Below are 17,379 nucleotides of genomic sequence, written 5' to 3'. Positions count from 1 at the left end.
TACTCGTAACGAGTACCACGCGATGTTCGAGTTACTTTCACTTTCATCTCTGAGACGTTAGCGTGCGTTTCTGGCCAATTGAAAGACAGGGAAGGCATTACAACTTCCCCCTGCGTCGTTCAAGCCCTATACCACCCCCCTGCTGTGAGTGGCTGGGGAGATCAGGTGTCACCCGAGTATAAAAATCGGCCCCTCCCGCGGCTCGCCTCAGATGCGTTGTGACATAGCTGAGGGACAGTGCTATCGTGTTGGAGCTGCTGTAGGGAGAGCGTTAGGAGTTAGTGTAGGCTTCAAGAACCCCAACGGTCCTTCTTAGGGCCACATCTAACAGTGTGCAGTAGTGTGGAGGTTGCTTTTAGCAGTGTTGCACTTTTTTTTTTTTTTGCTATATCGGCCGTGCAGAGCATTGCGCCCTGCAGTAATACTACAGGGACAGAAGTGGTGGTTAGGCAGGGAGAGTGTTAGGAGTTAGTGTAGGCTTCAAGAACCCCAACGGTCCTTCTTAGGGCCACATCTAACCGTGTGCAGTACTGTGGAGGCTGCTTTTAGCAGTGTTGCACTTTTTTTTTTGCTATATCGGCCGTGCAGAGCATTGCGCCCTGCAGTAATACTCCAGGGATAGAATTGTGTAGGCAGGGCCAGAAGATATATATTATCGATTGAATATACGCAGTGGTCCTTTAGAAAAAAATATTTGAAAAAAAACTATTTGGCCTGCCTGTCACTCTGCTCAGTGTTCTGGGTCTGTGTCTGCTGGGGGTAGTAGTTCTTCAAATAAATACGCAGCCAGCTAAGTGTTACAGCAGGCTTGCGCCAAATTATTTCCTGCCTCTGAAATCACCGCTCTGTTGCACTTAATAACAGTGCAACACTTCAGTTCCGTGACACACACATCAGGGACAGAATTGTGTAGGCAGGGCCAGAAGACATATATAGATTGAATATACGCAGTGGTCCTTTTGAAAAAAATATTTGAAAAAAAATCTATTTGGCCTGCCTGTCACTCTGCTCAGTGTTCTGGGTCTGTGTCTGCTGGGGGTAGTAGTTTTGCAAATAAATACGCAGCCAGCTAAGTGTTACAGCAGGCTTGCGCAAAATTATTTCCTGGCATTCCGTAAGCGAATTCAGCCTACAACCACAGGCCAATAAGCGGCACATTAAATGACAGTGTTGTGTTTCTGCATTCCTGGTAATACAGCATGCTGAGGAGTAGGGGTAGGCCTAGAGGACGTGGGAGCGGCCGAGGACGCGGAGGCCCTAGTCCGGGTGTGGGCACAGGCCGAGCTCCTGATCCAGGTGTATCGCAGCCGACTGCTGCGGGATTAGGAGAGAGGCACGTTTCTGGCGTCCCCACATTCATAGCACATTTAATGGGTCCACACGGTAGACCCTTATTAGAAAATGAGCAGTGTGAGCAGGTCCTGTCGTGGATGGCAGAAAGTGCTTCCAGCAACCTATCGTCCACCCAGAGATCTGCGCCGTCCACTGCTGCAACTCAGAATCCTCTGGCTGCTGCTCCTCCTTCCTCTCAGCCTCCTCACTCCATGAAAATGAGACATTCTGAGGAGCGGGCAGACTCCCAGGAACTGTTCTCGGGCCCCTGCTCAGATTGGGCAGCAATGGTTCCTCTCCCACCAGAGGAGTTTATCGTGACTGATGCACAACCATTGCAAAGTTCCCGGGGTCCGGGGGATGAGGCTGGGGACTTCTGGCAACTGTCTCAAGACCTTTCAGTGGGTGAAGAGGCCGATGACGATGAGACACAGTTGTCTATCAGTGAGGTAGTAGTAAGGGCATTAAGTCCGAGGGAGGAGCGCACCGAGGATTCTGAGGAAGAGCAGCAGGACGATGAGGTGACTGACCCCACCTGGTTTGCTACGCCTACTGAGGACAGGTCTTCAGAGGGGGAGGCAAGGGCAGCAGCAGGGCAGGTTTCAAGAGGCAGTGCGGTGGCCAGGGGTTGAGGCAGGGCCAGACCGAATAATCCACCAACTGTTTCCCAAAGCGCCCCCTCGCGCCATGCCACCCTGCAGAGGCCGAGGTGCTCAAAGGTCTGGCAGTTTTTCACTGAGAGTGCAGACGACCGACGAACAGTGGTGTGCAACCTTTGTCGCGCCAAGATCAGCCGGGGAGCCACCACCAGCAGCCTCACCACCACCAGCATGCGCAGACATATGATGGCCAAGCACCCCACAAGGTGGGACGAAGGCCGTTCACCGCCTCCGGTTTGCACCGCTGCCTCTTCCCCTGTGCCCCAACCTGCCACTGAAATCCAACCCCGCTCTGAGGACACAGGCACTACCGTCTCCTGGCCTGCACCCACACCCTCACCTCCGCTGTCCTCTGCCCCATCCACCAATGTCTCTCAGCGCACCGTCCAGCCGTCGCTAGCGCAAGTATTTGAGCGCAAGCGCAAGTACGCCGCCACGCACCCGCACGCTCAAGCGTTAAACGTGCACATAGCAAAATTTATCAGCCTGGAGATGCTGCCGTATAGGGTTGTGGAAACGGAGTCCTTCAAAAGTATGATGGCGGCGGCGGCCCCGCGCTACTCAGTTCCCAGTCGCCACTACTTTTCCCGATGTGCCGTCCCAGCCCTGCACGACCACGTCTCCCGCAACATTGTACGCGCCCTCACCAACGCGGTTACTGCTAAGGTCCACTTAACAACGGACACGTGGACAAGCACAGGCGGGCAGGGCCACTATATCTACCTGACGGCACATTGGGTGAATTTAGTGGAGGCTGGGACAGAGTCAGAGCCTGGGACCGCTCACTTCCTACCCACCCCCAGAATTGCGGGCCAGAGCTCGGTGGTGGTATCTGCGGCGGTGTATGCTTCCTCCACTAAACCACCCCCCTCCTCCTCCTCCTCCGCAACCTCTGTCTCGCAATCAAGATGTGTCAGCAGCAGCACGTCGCCAGCAGTCGGTGTCGCGCGGCGTGGCAGCACAGCGGTGGGCAAGCGTCAGCAGGCCGTGCTGAAACTACTCAGCTTAGGAGATAAGAGGCACACGGCCCACGAACTGCTGCAGGGTCTGACAGAGCAGACCGACCGCTGGCTTGCGCCGCTGAGCCTCCAACCGGGCATGGTCGTGTGTGACAACGGACGTAACCTGGTGGCGGCTCTGCAGCTCGGCAGCCTCACGCACGTGCCATGCCTGGCCCACGTCTTTAATTTGGTGGTTCAGCGCTTTCTGAAAAGCTACCCTTGCTTGTCAGACCTGCTCGGAAAGGTGCGCCGGCTCTGCGCACATTTCCGCAAGTCCCACACGGACGCTGCCACCCTGCACACCCTGCAACATCGGTTTAATCTGCCAGTGCACCGACTGCTGTGCGACGTGCCCACACGGTGGAACTCTACGCTCCACATGTTGGCCAGGCTCTATGAGCAGCGTAGAGCTATAGTGGAATACCAACTCCAACATGGGCGGCGCAGTGGGAGTCAGCCTCCTCAATTATTTTCAGAAGAGTGGGCCTGGTTGGCAGACATCTGCCAGGTCCTTGGAAACTTTGAGGAGTCTACCCAGGTGGTGAGTGGCGATGCTGCAATCATTAGCGTCACCATTCCTCTGCTATGCCTCTTGAGAAGTTTCCTGCAAAGCATAAAGGCAGACGCTTTGCACTCGGAAACAGAGCCGGGGGAAGACAGTATGTCGCTGGATAGTCAGAGCACCCTCCTGTCTATATCTCAGCGCGGTGAGGAGGAGGAGGAGGAGGAGGAGGAGGAGGAAGATGAGGAGGAGGGGGAAGACACAGCTTGGCCCACTGATGAGGGTAGACATGCTGCTGGGCTGTCATCCTTTCAGCGTGTATGGCCTGAGGAGGAGGAGGAGGAGGATCCTGAAAGTGATCTTCCTAGTGAGGACAGCCATGTGTTGCGTACAGGTACCCTGGCACACATGGCTGACTTCATGTTAGGATGCCTTTCTCGTGACCCTCGTGTTACACGCATTCTGGCCACTACGGATTACTGGGTGTACACACTGCTCGACCCACGGTATAAGGAGAACCTTTCCACTCTCATACCCGAAGAGGAAAGGGGTTCGAGAGTGTTGCTATACCACAGGACCCTGGCGGACAAACTGATGGTAAAATTCCCATACGAAAGCGCTAGTGGCCGAAGGCGCAGTTCCGAGGGCCAGGTAGCAGGGGAGGCGCGGAGATCAGGCAGGATGTACAGCACAGGCAGGCCAACACTCTTTAAGGCCCTTGACAGTTTTATGGCTCCCCAGCAAGACTGTGTCACCGCTCCCCAGTCACGGCTGAGTCGGCGGGAGCACTGTAAAAGGATGGTGAGGGAGTACGTAGCCGATCTCACGACCGTCCTCCGTGACGCCTCTGCCCCCTACAACTACTGGGTGTCGAAGCTGGACACGTGGCCTGAACTCGCGCTGTATGCCCTGGAGGTGCTTGCTTGTCCTGCGGCTAGCGTCTTGTCAGAGAGGGTGTTTAGTGCGGCTGGGGGAATCATCACAGATAAGCGTACCCGCCTGTCAACCGACAGTGCCGACAGACTAACACTCATCAAGATGAACAAAGCCTGGATTTCCCCAGACTTCTCTTCTCCACCAGCGGACAGCAGCGATACCTAAGCAATACGTAGGCTGCACCCGCGGATGGAAGCATCGTTCTCTATCACCATCAAAAACGGGGACATTTCTGCTTCATCAATCTGTGTATAATATTCCTCCTCCTCCTGCTCCTCCTCCTGAAACATCACATAGTCACGCCGAATGGGCAATTTTTCTTAGGCCCACAAGGCTCAGTAATATAATTTTTCTAAACAATTTTTATACGTTTCAATGCTCATTAAAGCGTTGAAACTTTCACCTCCAACAATTTTTATTTTAACTGGGCTGCCTCCTGGCCTAGTTACCAATTAAGCCACATTAACCAAAGCGATTAATGGGTTTCACCTGCCCTCTTGGTTGGCCATGGCCAATTTTTCTGATGTACATTAGTACTGTTGATACAGCAATTTTTGTGGGCCCTCGCCTACAGTGTAATCAAATGAATTTTTAGCCCACCTGCATTACAGCTGACGTTACATCCGCTGTGTTGGGCAATGCAATGGGATATTTTTATGTACCGCTGGTGGGTTCCAGGGAGCCACCCATGCTGTCGGTCCACAGGGAGTTGTAAATGCATCTGTTTCCACTTCTAAAGAACCCCAGTCTGACTGGGGCATGCAGTGTGGGCCGAAGCCCACCTGCATTAAGCACGACATTACTACCTCAGCTGTGTTGGGCAATGCAATGGGATATTTTTATGTACCGCCGGTGGGTTCCAGGGAGCCACCCATGCTGTCGGTCCACAGGGAGTTGTAAATGCATCTGTTTCCACTTCTAAAGAACCCCAGTCTGACTGGGGCATGCAGTGTGGGCCGAAGCCCACCTGCATTAAACACGACATTACTACCTCAGCTGTGATGGGCACTGCAATGGGATACATTTATGTACAGCGGGTGGGTTCCAGGGAGCCACCCATGCTGTGGGTGCACACGGAATTCCCATTGCGGAGTTGTACCTGCCTGTGACTATTTATAAAAAACCGCGGTCTGACTGGGGCGTGCAGACACCTTGACAGAATGAATAGTGTGTGGCACATAGGTTCCCCATTGCTATGCCCACGTGTGCAGCTCCAGATGGAGGTGGCACAGGATTGGATTTCTCATTGCTTCTGTACAGCATTGTGGGCTATCGTCCCGCCCCTTTTAAAGAGGGTCGCTGCCTAGCTGTGCCAACCCTCTGCAGTGTGTGCCTGCTTTTCCTGTGGCAGACGCCCTTATAAATGGACATGAGGGTGGCGTGGCATGAGGGCAGCTGAACGCTGGGCAGGAACAGTTTGGTGTGCGCTGTGGACACTGGGTCGTGGCGGGGGGGGGGGGAATTGGCAGCATGTAACCCAGGAGAAGTGGCAGCGGAGTGTCATGCAGGCAGTGATTGTGCTTTGTTGGAGGTTGTGTGGTGCTTAGCTAAGGTATGCATTGCTAATGAGGGCTTTTCAGAAGTAAAAATTGTTGGGAGGGGGGGCACTCTTGCTGCTATTGTGGCTTAATAGTGGGACCTGGGAACTTGAGATGCAGCCCAACATGTAGCCCCTCGCCTGCCCTATCTGTTTCTGTGTCGTTCCCATCACTTTCTTGAATTGCCCCGATTTTCACAAATGAAAACCTTAGCGAGCATCGGCGATATACAAAAATGCTCGAGTCGCCCATTGACTTCAATGGGGTTCGTTACTCGAAACGAACCCTCGAGCATCGCGAAAAATTCGTCTCGAGTAACGAGCACCCGAGCATTTTGGTGCTCGCTCATCTCTAATTACAATTGAAAATGTGAAAAAATGACAATCTTTTCAAACTTTTCCCAATATTGGCACTTTTAATAAATATACACAAATTCTATTGGACTATTTTCCCCACCTAAATGAAGTACAACATGTGGCGGAAAAACAACGTCAGAATCACTTGGATATACAAAACCCTTACGGAGTCATTCTATGTTAAAGTGACACGTGTCAGATTTCCAAAATTTGGCCTGGTCATTAAGGCGCAAACAGGCTTGGTCACTAAGGGGTTAAACCAAGCTTTTATGTTAAACATATTTTAAAGACTTTTTGATTATTTTGTTTTTCAATTTTAAAGTCTATTTAAAAAAATCCTAATATCCTGCAATTTTAACACTGAGTCAATAATAGTCTGACATGTCCTGGAAACGTTTCAGCATTCATCTCTATATCTGAGAGAGATAATACTTTATATAGATAACAGGATCCACCATTCACAATAAGAGATGGTCACAGCTCACCTCCTCCCCCTCTCTTAACAATGACCTCTGCACATGCAACAAAACATGCCTGGAACATTCTCCCATAGTAGTCAATGAGTCATCTGGTGTGTATAGGTTCCCATGTCCATGAGAATGCTGTGAAGCATCTCTAGATGCTGTTAACTGCTGCTCCAGCGAGATAGCAGCCCCCATAGTTATGTCCAGGCAATAGAATAAAAATACTACAGTCAGAAAATAAAAGCAGATTAGAAAAATGGAAACTGTTTCACTGGCTAGTAAAACAAATGTAGGCGATGCATTCCTTGTAAGAACTGAGAGCAGCGGGTTTAAAGGAGATGTCCCGCGCCGAAACGGGTTTTTTTTTTTTTAAACCCCCCCCCCGTTCGGCGCGAGACAACCCCGATGCAGGGGTTAAAAAAACCACCCGCACAGCGCTTACCTGAATCCCGGCGCTCCGGTGACTTCTCTACTCACCGCTGAAGATGGCCTCTTCCTCCGTGGACCGCAGCTCTTCTGTGCGGTCCACTGCCGATTCCAGCCTCCTGATTGGCTGGAATCGGCACGTGACGGGGCGGAGCTACACGGAGCTACACGGAGCCCCATAGAGAACAGCAGAAGACCCGGACTGCGCAAGCGCGGCTAATTTGGCCATCGGAGGCCAAAAATTAGTCGGCACCATGGAGACCAGGACGCTAGCAACGGAGCAGGTAAGTAAAAAACTTTTTATAACTTCTGTATGGCTCATAATTAATGCACAATGTATATTACAAAGTGCATTATTATGGCCATACAGAAGTGTATAACCCCACTTGCTGCCTCGGGACATCTCCTTTAAGGAATATCAATAGATCTGATCAATAGAGGATCTGCAGGAAGCTCAGGGAGACACATATGTTCTACTCCTATGTATCATAAAACTATGACAACTAAGATATGACTACTTAGAGCTGATGGATGAGCTATACCACTATTGGCATAAAACGTGCACATATAGAGTTGTCACTCCGGCCTCGCGCCCTTTTTGGCGACATGCTCAATTGCTAGATTTAGGATAGCACAGAGTCAAAGGGAATACCGTTGTCCCTCTTTCACGTCTTGTTCTTAGGCAGTGCAGGAGTTGATATGAACACTAAGGTTGTATTTGTTCCTGTCGTTTTTTAGTTCCGGTGGTTATGTGCATTCAGCTTATAGAATATACAACAGGGGATAAATGTCTTCTAGGAGGCAAACACTTCTGTATGGTATCCTGCAGCATATCGCTCCAGATTTGTTATAACTGATCCTCTGGATTGTGCCAAGTCACAGACTGTTGAAGTTGGTGTCCCAGATGATCCCATACATGTTCTATTAGTGATAATTCTGACGCTCCACAACAAAGGCAGGACTGCGGCGCTCACCCCTAGGTTTACACACAGAAACACGGATGTCATTAGTGCCCAAACTAAACCAGAGCAGAGGTGATGGTGAGTGACTGTCAAAGGCCTTAGAAGTAATGGGCACTGTGAGACCAAATGTCCCTTAGCTAAGTGCCTGGAAATGGTTCTGACAGATACATGAGACTACAACAGTGGCGCCACCTGTCTCTAGATGGTGGACAATGAAACAATTAGAGCTCTTTATGCTTGTCAGAGGATCAGACGACCCTTTCATCTTGTGCGCCCTCACATCCACTGGTCCCCAACACCTCCTAACAGTCTGGTCAGACGCTCCTCTCTACTGGTGGTCTGTAGGAGCGTCCTGAGCCCAGTCACCTTGTGTGCCCCCATCCACTGGTCCCAACACCCCCTAACAGTCTGCTCAGATGCTCCTCTCTACTGGTGGTCTGTAGGGGGCATCCTGAGCCCGGTCACCTTGTTCGCCCTCACACATCCACTGGTCCCCAACACCCCCTAACAGTCTGTTTAGAACGGCCCAGGTGCTGACAATTCGTCGATACGACTATCTAGCTTCTCACATTCCAATAATAAACCCCCTTCTCAGACTCTGTTAACTGGGTCAAATCTCTTTGATTCGGTGTAGAGGTGTCTAGTGGTCAACACAAGCAGAAGAAGAGGTCACTACACACAAGGAGCCTCTGACAGCCTTTTTATAGGTCATGGGTGGAACCACTTTTAGGGCCTCAATGCCAGTCATTTGTATATCTGCCTGAGATGTAACTACATGCTGAGTTTTGCAGCAAATTGACAACTTCTTCCAGGGGCTAGATTTGTTTTTACAAAGAGTATATATAGGATCATCTAGAGTTGGTAATTTCCCAAAATAAGGTCAAAATGTCCTAAATAGATCATTTTAACAGACAATGTCCTATCCATAGGGATAATTCCTTTAAGAGTGACTACATATTTAGCTCATATAAAATCCAGCATGACATGCTATGTTATCAATCAGCAGTTGTTACCGCAGATTACCTGCTCCTAAGGCCGAGGTCAGACGAGTGTGGTTTACACTCTGCTAAGCAACATGTAAACCACGCTGCTGTCATCCTGAAAACATAGCGTGACCGGGCGGCTTCTAGTTTTGTGAAGCAGCCAGGGCACACATCCATGGTGCAAGCAGCCTGCTTCCATGGCTCTCTTAGGAGCCTATGGTAAGCACCCTGGACAGCGCACACCATGGAGCTGACAGGTGAATCGGCACTCGCTGTCTGTTCTTTTTTAGAAGCGCAGATCCTGCACTTCTAAAAAAGGGTCCGTGTGAGCGCTTCCATAGCAACCTATTGTTTCCTATAGCAGCGTGGTTTACATGCTGCTGTAGCAGTGTGTAAACCACGCCTGCTGACTGAGGCCTTAGAGATAGCTTACTATCAAGCTGATTGCAACATAAATAGAGATGAGCGAGCATACTCGTCCGAGCTTGATGCTCGTTCGAGTATTAGGGTGTTCGAGATACTTGTTATTCGAGACGAGCACCACGCGGTACTCGAGTCAATTCCATTTCCTTCCCTGAAAGTTTTGCGCCATTTTCTGGCCAATAGACATGCAGGGAAGGCATTACAACTTCCTCCTGTGACATTCCAGCCCTATCCCACCCCCTTGCAGTGAGTGGCTGGCGAGATCAAGTGATCGCCGAGTATATAAGGCAGCCCCACCCGCTGCTCGCCTCAGACACACGCTGGCAGAGATTAGGGAGAGTGCTGCTGCTGCTATAGGGAGAGTATTAGCATCTTCAAAAACCCCAACGGTCCTTCTTAGGGCCACATCTGACCGTGTGCATTACTGTTGTGGCTGCTGGGAGCAGTTTTGCTAATTGTTATTTTTATATCGGGCGTGCAGGCACTAGCGTTCTCAGGCTGCAGTCTTTACTACGTAGTATAGGGGAAGTATTGGTGAGGCAGGGACAATAGTAGTGTGGAATCCTGCCTAGAAGAACCCCAACGGTCCTTCTTAGGGCCACATCTTACCGTGTGCATTACTGTTGTGGCTGCTAGAAGCAGTTTTGCACCAATTTTTTTTTTCATCTTGGGCTCTGCAGACTATTGCATTCTCAGTCTGCAGCCAATTATACAGAGTATAGGGGCAGTATTGGTGAGGCAGGGACAGTGCTACTGTAGGATCCTGTCAACAAGTACCCCAAAAAAGCTCCTGTTTAGGGCTATCTGTGACCGTGTGCATTACTGTTGTGGCTGCTAGGAGCAGTTTTGCACCAATTTTTTTTTTCAGCTTGGGCTCTGCAGACTATTGCATTCTCAGTCTGCAGCCAATTATACAGAGTATAGGGGCAGTATTGGTGAGGCAGGGACAGTGCTACTGTAGAATCCTGTCAACAAGTACCCCAAAAAAGCTCTATACTGTTACTCCTAAAATGTTACTGGGCTCTGCCTACACTGCTGCTACTGAAATGTAACTGGGGTCTGTCCATAATGCTGCAACTGAAATGTTACTGGGGTCTGTCCATACTGCTGCAAATGAAATGTTACTGGGGTCTGTCTATAATGCTAGAAATGAAATGTTACTGGGGTCTGCCTACACTGCTGCTACTGAAATGTTACTGGGGTCTGTCTATACTGCTGCAAATGAAATGTTACTGGAGTCTGTCTATAATGCTGCAAATGAAATGCTACTGGGGTCTGTCTATACTGTTACTACTGAAATGTTACTGGGCTCTGCCTACACTGCTGCTCCTGAAATATTACTGGGGTAATTCTATACTGCTGCAACTGAAATGTTACTGGGGTCTACCTAGACTTCTGCAACATAACTGTTAGTGGGGTCAGCTTATACCTTTGCTACAGGAATACTACAGGGGTCTGTGCATAGTATGGCTGCACTAAGTTTTCACACCGCGGTGTTCTACATATCTGGCCCAAGAAAAAAAAACAGTCTGACTGGGGCATGCAGTGTGGGCCGAAGCCCACCTGTATTTTATCTGATGTTAGCTCTGCTGTCCGGGGCACTGCAATGGGATTTATTAATGTACCATCGGTGGCTTCCTGGGACCCACCCAAGCTGTGGGTCCACTCCACACAGACTTTCCATAGGCGAGTTGTACCTGCCTGTGACTATTAATTTAAAAAAACGAGTCTGACTGGGGCATGCAGTGTGGGCTGAAGCCCACCTGTATTTTATCTGACGTTAGCTCTGCTATCCAGGGCACTGCAATGGGATTAATTTATGTACCATCGGTGGGTTCCAGGGAGCCACCCATGCTGTGGGTCCACTCCACACAGACTTCCCATAGGGGAGTTGTACCTGCCTGTGACTATTAATTAAAAAACCCCAGTCTGATTGGGGCATGCAGTGTGGGCCGAAGCCCACCTGTATTTAATCTGACGTTAGCTCAGCTATGCAGGGCACTGCAGTGGGATTTATTTATGTACCGTTGGTGGCTTCCTGGGACCCACCCATGCTGTGGGTCCACACAAACTTCCCAGAGCGGAGTTGTACCTGCCTGTGACTATGAAAAAGTCCAGACTGACTAGGGCATGGAGTGTGGGCCGAAGCCAACCTGTACTTTATCTCATGTTAGCTCAGCTATCCGGGGCACTGCATTGGGACAAACTAGAGGAGCAATACAGTAATAAAAATAATTACCTGAAAGTCCTGTGGAATAATTTGGTGCTATACAAATAACAAGAATTATTTATCTTCCTAGTGGTTGCTGCAGGTAGCTTATGGCCCATTTACGGCCCGATGATCGCTCAAACGACAGTTTGAGTGACTGCTTTGAGGGATCGCTTTGCATAAACTATTAAGTAGCTACTCAGCTACTTAAGAGCAATTAAGTGTGCCAATGAAGCCTTAGCTGAAAGCAGTTAATAGCCTGAGGGCTCAGATCCTTTTTTCCATTGTTTTCCAACGGGAAACAATGCTATCAGCACTCCCCGTGGAGAACTGCTGATAAGGCTGAACAACTATTTTTAGGTTGAACTGAATTGAACAATCAGCTAGCAGTGCACGATGGGCGCGCATTTAGACACAATGCTAATTATCGCTAAAATGATCGCCTTTTAGCAATATTTTTTTAGTGATCATCGCTTCGTGTAAATGGGCCTTTACATGCTAATTTTTACGTTTGCGCATGAGATTTGTAACTCTGTATCAGTAATAAATCAAAGCTACAACCACTAAATTTATATGTAGCCTTGATTTATTTCTGATACAGAGTTACAAATCTCATGCATAAACGTAGATGTAAATATATATATCAGCACAGCATATTGAAGTAATGTGTGGGGACAATGAAACTATATAGATTACAATATTGTAATAAATACTAAGCAATGGTATAGGCAGCTGTAATTATTCTTTAAGATCAATATTTAGTAAGACACATGATAGGGCTCTGGGGCACTCCTTTGCCAGTTTCTGATACTGTATCTCTGCACTGCTAAACACCGCCACATGCACATGGATGGAGCAATGTTGCGTATTGCAGTGAAGCAGCCCATGGCCCCTATGGTAACACATTAAAGGGGTTTTCCATGGAAATACTGTTGATGACCTATCATCAGGATAGGTCATCAACAATTGATCATCTGGGGTCTGTTGCCCGGGACCCAGACCGATCAGCTGTGCGGGCACAAACTGTCAGCGCCGCAATAACACAGAGGTTGGAACGAAAGCCTCCACGCCGACCTCTGTGTAGTGGCCACCACTTGTAACTTCAGGCATGGATCTCAATGAAATCAAAGAGAGCCGTGCCTGCAGTTACAAGCACCGGCCACTAAAAGGCCCTTTGTGTATTTGGAGCGGAAGCCTCTGAACCGACCTATATGTTGTGGCCAGCGTTTGTAACTGCAGGCACGGCTCTCATTGATTTCACAAACTGTTAAAGAGTCACTCTAGCGAAAACACGTTTTTCCATCCCTACGCCTCTCACCTGATTGCTTGTCAAATGCTGGAGGTCTCCTCTGTTTATTGCAGCCACTTCCATGCAGTGTGGCTCCTTGTCTGATGATATCAGGCACCATCTTGATAGTGTGAGATTTTTTTTCACTTTTACATCTATCCCATGATGCATCAGCTCAGCATTAGCTAGGGGATATACCATTATTCACATAAATATGCTACAGACCATAAGTATACACTCAGGAGGATGAGCTGTGATCTCCTCTATTATACCTGTGTGACAGGAGCTGTGTGATCATCATCAGTTACTGGGAAAGGAGTATCTGTGTCCCACTCTAAACAGGTTGACCTCTATCAGCGCCTTGTGTCAGGTTTAAACGATTGCAGTAAGCAAAAATGGATATACACTCACCTGGTGCTCAGTGGAAATTCCCATGCATCCCTGGGAACTGACTGGCACCTAGTGTCCAGATTCACCTAGTGCCCAGAGATTTCACATGGATGACAAGTGTGATGTGGGGGCAAGATTCACAGCCCCATATCGCGCTCACCTGTGTGAAGTTAAAGGCCCTTTTACACGCAAAGATAATTGCTCAAACTGACAAAAGATTGAAAGATTTAGCAAGGATTTTGCATAAAATTACACACACATAATCACTCCATTTCTCTCATTAGCTAAGTAAACTCAGTAGCAGCCTGGACTTGGGGTTAAGGACCATTTACATACAAAGATAATAATTCAAAACATAGGTTTTAAGTGATTGCTTTGCATAAACTGCTAATGGACGCTTATGTCCATTAGCAGGTTATCACCTTCATTTGCATGTAAATGAGTCTCCTCCGGACCTGTATGCATAAAAACAGGTGGTCTGCTCTCTGCATTCAGCTCCTGTGTTCTGCCATGGGGCTGCAAGCTAAATACAATGTAATTAGCGCTCCTGTGGTGAATACAGCACCATGTAAAGTAAACACAGCACACAATCTGTGTTATATTCTCTCCAGCTGCACAGTGGATTTTATGCTCAGCTAAAAATCATTGTTCAGACGAAGATTGAAAGAAGGCAGCATTTCCACACAACAATTATTGCTCAAACGATGGCTTATGAGCAAATTTTGAGCGATAATCGTTACGGGTAAATGGGCCTTTATTGTGAGGGATTATCTGCCCAGCGAGATTCCATTGTTCTCTCCAGTCATCTATTTGCCTTTCATAATAATCAATGAACTCATTGTGTATGCAAGATAAACAAATCCATCATGGAGTCTTTTGAAAGATGGAGAGAAATGCATATAATTGCAGATATTCGCACAGTCTACCAGTGGCTTCAACGATGGATTTTGTGCAGGCTGAAATCCATCGTTGAAAGAAAAGTGCACGACTGCCCACGTTTACACAGAACAATTAACTCTCACTTTTGGGAAGTCTAGTCTTTACCAATCAAAGTGTGAAAACATCAGTCTGGCATAGAGTGATTAAAGTAAAGGGGCTGGTGATTGAGTCTACTGGAGAATAATGGTGAGGTGTGAAATGTGACCTTTTACAAATTCAAGAAGTGTGTGCAATTTTCTTTTGATTTGTGGTTATTTCACAAGTACTTTTGATTTATCCATAGTTTGCTATTTAAGAGCATATACTTATAATCAAAAAAGCTTTACAATATGATGAATCACCATATAAAGTAATCAATTTTATGTTTCTAGTCCATTTAAAATTACATGTGCAATACACGATTTTCACTCATTGAATACACAATTCCTTTCTAAAACTGTCATAGGTTATATGTTAATCACAATGCTTCAGTTTTCTCTTCTATTATAAGCTTGCTTCACTTGTCTATAATCCACTAAATCAACTTCTCTAAAGGCGTGGGCTGTGATAAACATTGACACACCTCAGAATCATATGTGCCCTGTGACAACCTACAATTGTGTTACTAAGGCGTGACTTCACTCCCCTCCACATAGACATCCCCTATTACTGCATCTAGCATTTATTAAAGACCTAAAGCTATTCCAATCCACGTGTAAAAAATTGTCAGAAGCCAGCCCATGGTCTCTGTGGCAGAGAGAGCTAGTGCTTGGCTGTCAGAGGATAGCCAGGCACCTGCTCTTACAGCAGAGAATAGAGAAAATCTCCGATCTACAAGAGACCGCAGCATGTAAATGGCTGACAGAGGGAGGTGGCTCCCTCTGTCGGAGGATAGCTGGGCACCAGCTCTGACACAGCAGAGAATGGAGAAAACCTCTGATCTCTGCTGTGTTAACGCTTTACATGCCGCAGTCTAGCCGACTGCAGCATGTAATGGGGCTGTTACCATCGGACTCTTGCAATGTGATCAGGGGGTCCTGATGAGTCTCTGTGGAAGTCCACTAAAGGAAGAAAAAGTCTTTAAAAAGAAAAACACTTTTCTCCCTTTAACTTTGTAAAAAATTAAAAACAAAATTATACATGTGGTATCCCTGCATCGTTATGACCCAGAGAAGGAAGTTAGTACATTATTTAACCCCTTATTGACGTGGCCCCCCCCCTTTTTTTCCCCCTTTTCTTTTTTTCCTTCTCCCGTTTAAAAAATCATAACTCCTTTATTTATCCATCGACGTCGCTGTATGAGGGCTTGTTTTTTGCGGGACGAGTTGTATTTTTCAATGGTGCTATTTAAAGTACCATATAATGTACTGAAAAACCTTTACAAAATTCTGAGTGGAGTAAACTGAAAAGAAAATGACATTCCACCATCTTTCAGTGCGTCTTGTTTCTACGGCGCACAAACTGCAACAAAAATGCCCTGATGACTTTATTCTATGGGTTGGTACGATTGCTACGATACCAAACTTGTATAGTTTTTCTTTTTGTTGTACTACTTGTATTTTTTTTCAAAGACATTTAATTTTTAAAAATTATTTTCTGCTGCATCTTCTGCACGCAATAACTTTGTTATTTTTCTGTCGCCGTATTTTAGCAAGGGCTCACTTTTTACGGGATGCCAAATAGTTTATGTTAGCACTAATTTGGAATACATATGACTTTTTGATCGCTTTTTTATTGCACTTTTTCTGGGAGACAGGGTGACTGAAAAAGTGCATTTCTGGCGTTCTTTTTTTTTTCGGACTACGTTCACCGTGTGGGGCAAATAATGCACTACTTTCATAGATCAGACTTTTACAGACACGGTGATACCAAATATGTATTTTTGTTTTATGATTTAGATTTTTTTTATTATAGATATGGAAAAAGGAGGGTGATTTAAACTTTTATTACTTTTCTTTTTAAAAAATTGTGAAAAAGAAAAAAACTATTACAATTTGGTATTGGCATAATCTGTCCTGTACAATTACTTTAATATATCATTAATACTGCTCAGAGAATGCAGTGAAAAATAAAAATAAAAAACATGCCAGAATTACAGATTTAGTTAATTTTGCCACTAGAAAAAATGGAATAAAATACGATCAAAATTTTACATGTTCCTAAAAAATAGATAACTGAAGACTGGAGTTCATCCGGCAAAAAACAAGCCCTTCTAGGGCCCTGGCAATGGAAAAAAAATTATACGGCTCTTGGAATGTGGCGACACAAAAGGAAACCTTTAAAAAAGAAATGTTTTGAGACTTCCGGTTCCGGCGCCATGGAGTGAGCAGGGAAGCCATAAAGCTCCGACAACGCCGCTCCAGCAAACAACCTAGCACAGCTGCCGCCGACCCCCCACAACCGGGAGAAGATTACCTGAACCCCAGGGAAGCTTCAGAGACCACCAGAGAAGAAAGGGAGACGGCAGCGCAAACCCCACCTGCTCGCAGAACCGCCGACCGCAAGGTGCAACTCGCCGGCTGCAGCCCGCAGACTGAAAACCAAGAGGTCTACTCAGGCAGAGTGGCGTGAAGGACCAGAGCTGGGCAAAACAACAGCAAAGCAGAGCCCGGAGACACGGCGCGGACGAACCAGCCGGGATCGGACGGCTGCAGGAGACGGTAGGAAACACGTGTCCCCCTCTCCCCCCACCGACAGAAGACATACCTGTGCCCCGGTGGGCGGACGAGCGGCGCTGATACAGCTAAGAACCCGGACTGCCGATCGGCAGCCTCCCCAACTCTCTGGCTAAAGTCAGACTTCGGAGGGCAGAGGAGAAAGCAGTGTAGCAGCGGCGCCAACCACCGGTACAGCGGAAGCCTGACGGGGTCAGCGCCTCCACACTCCGAGTGAAGGAACCAGGGAGGGGAGAAACAGGGAGAGAGGGAGCCTGCACAGAGGACAATAAAGTCAGGAGGCATCATAGCCCAGCTGCCCTGCTGAATATAGCGGC

The sequence above is a fragment of the Eleutherodactylus coqui genome, chromosome 1 (assembly GCF_035609145.1).
Source record: "Eleutherodactylus coqui strain aEleCoq1 chromosome 1, aEleCoq1.hap1, whole genome shotgun sequence".
In the NCBI taxonomy this organism is placed as follows: domain Eukaryota; kingdom Metazoa; phylum Chordata; class Amphibia; order Anura; family Eleutherodactylidae; genus Eleutherodactylus; species Eleutherodactylus coqui.
This window is presented reverse-complemented; position numbering follows the sequence as displayed.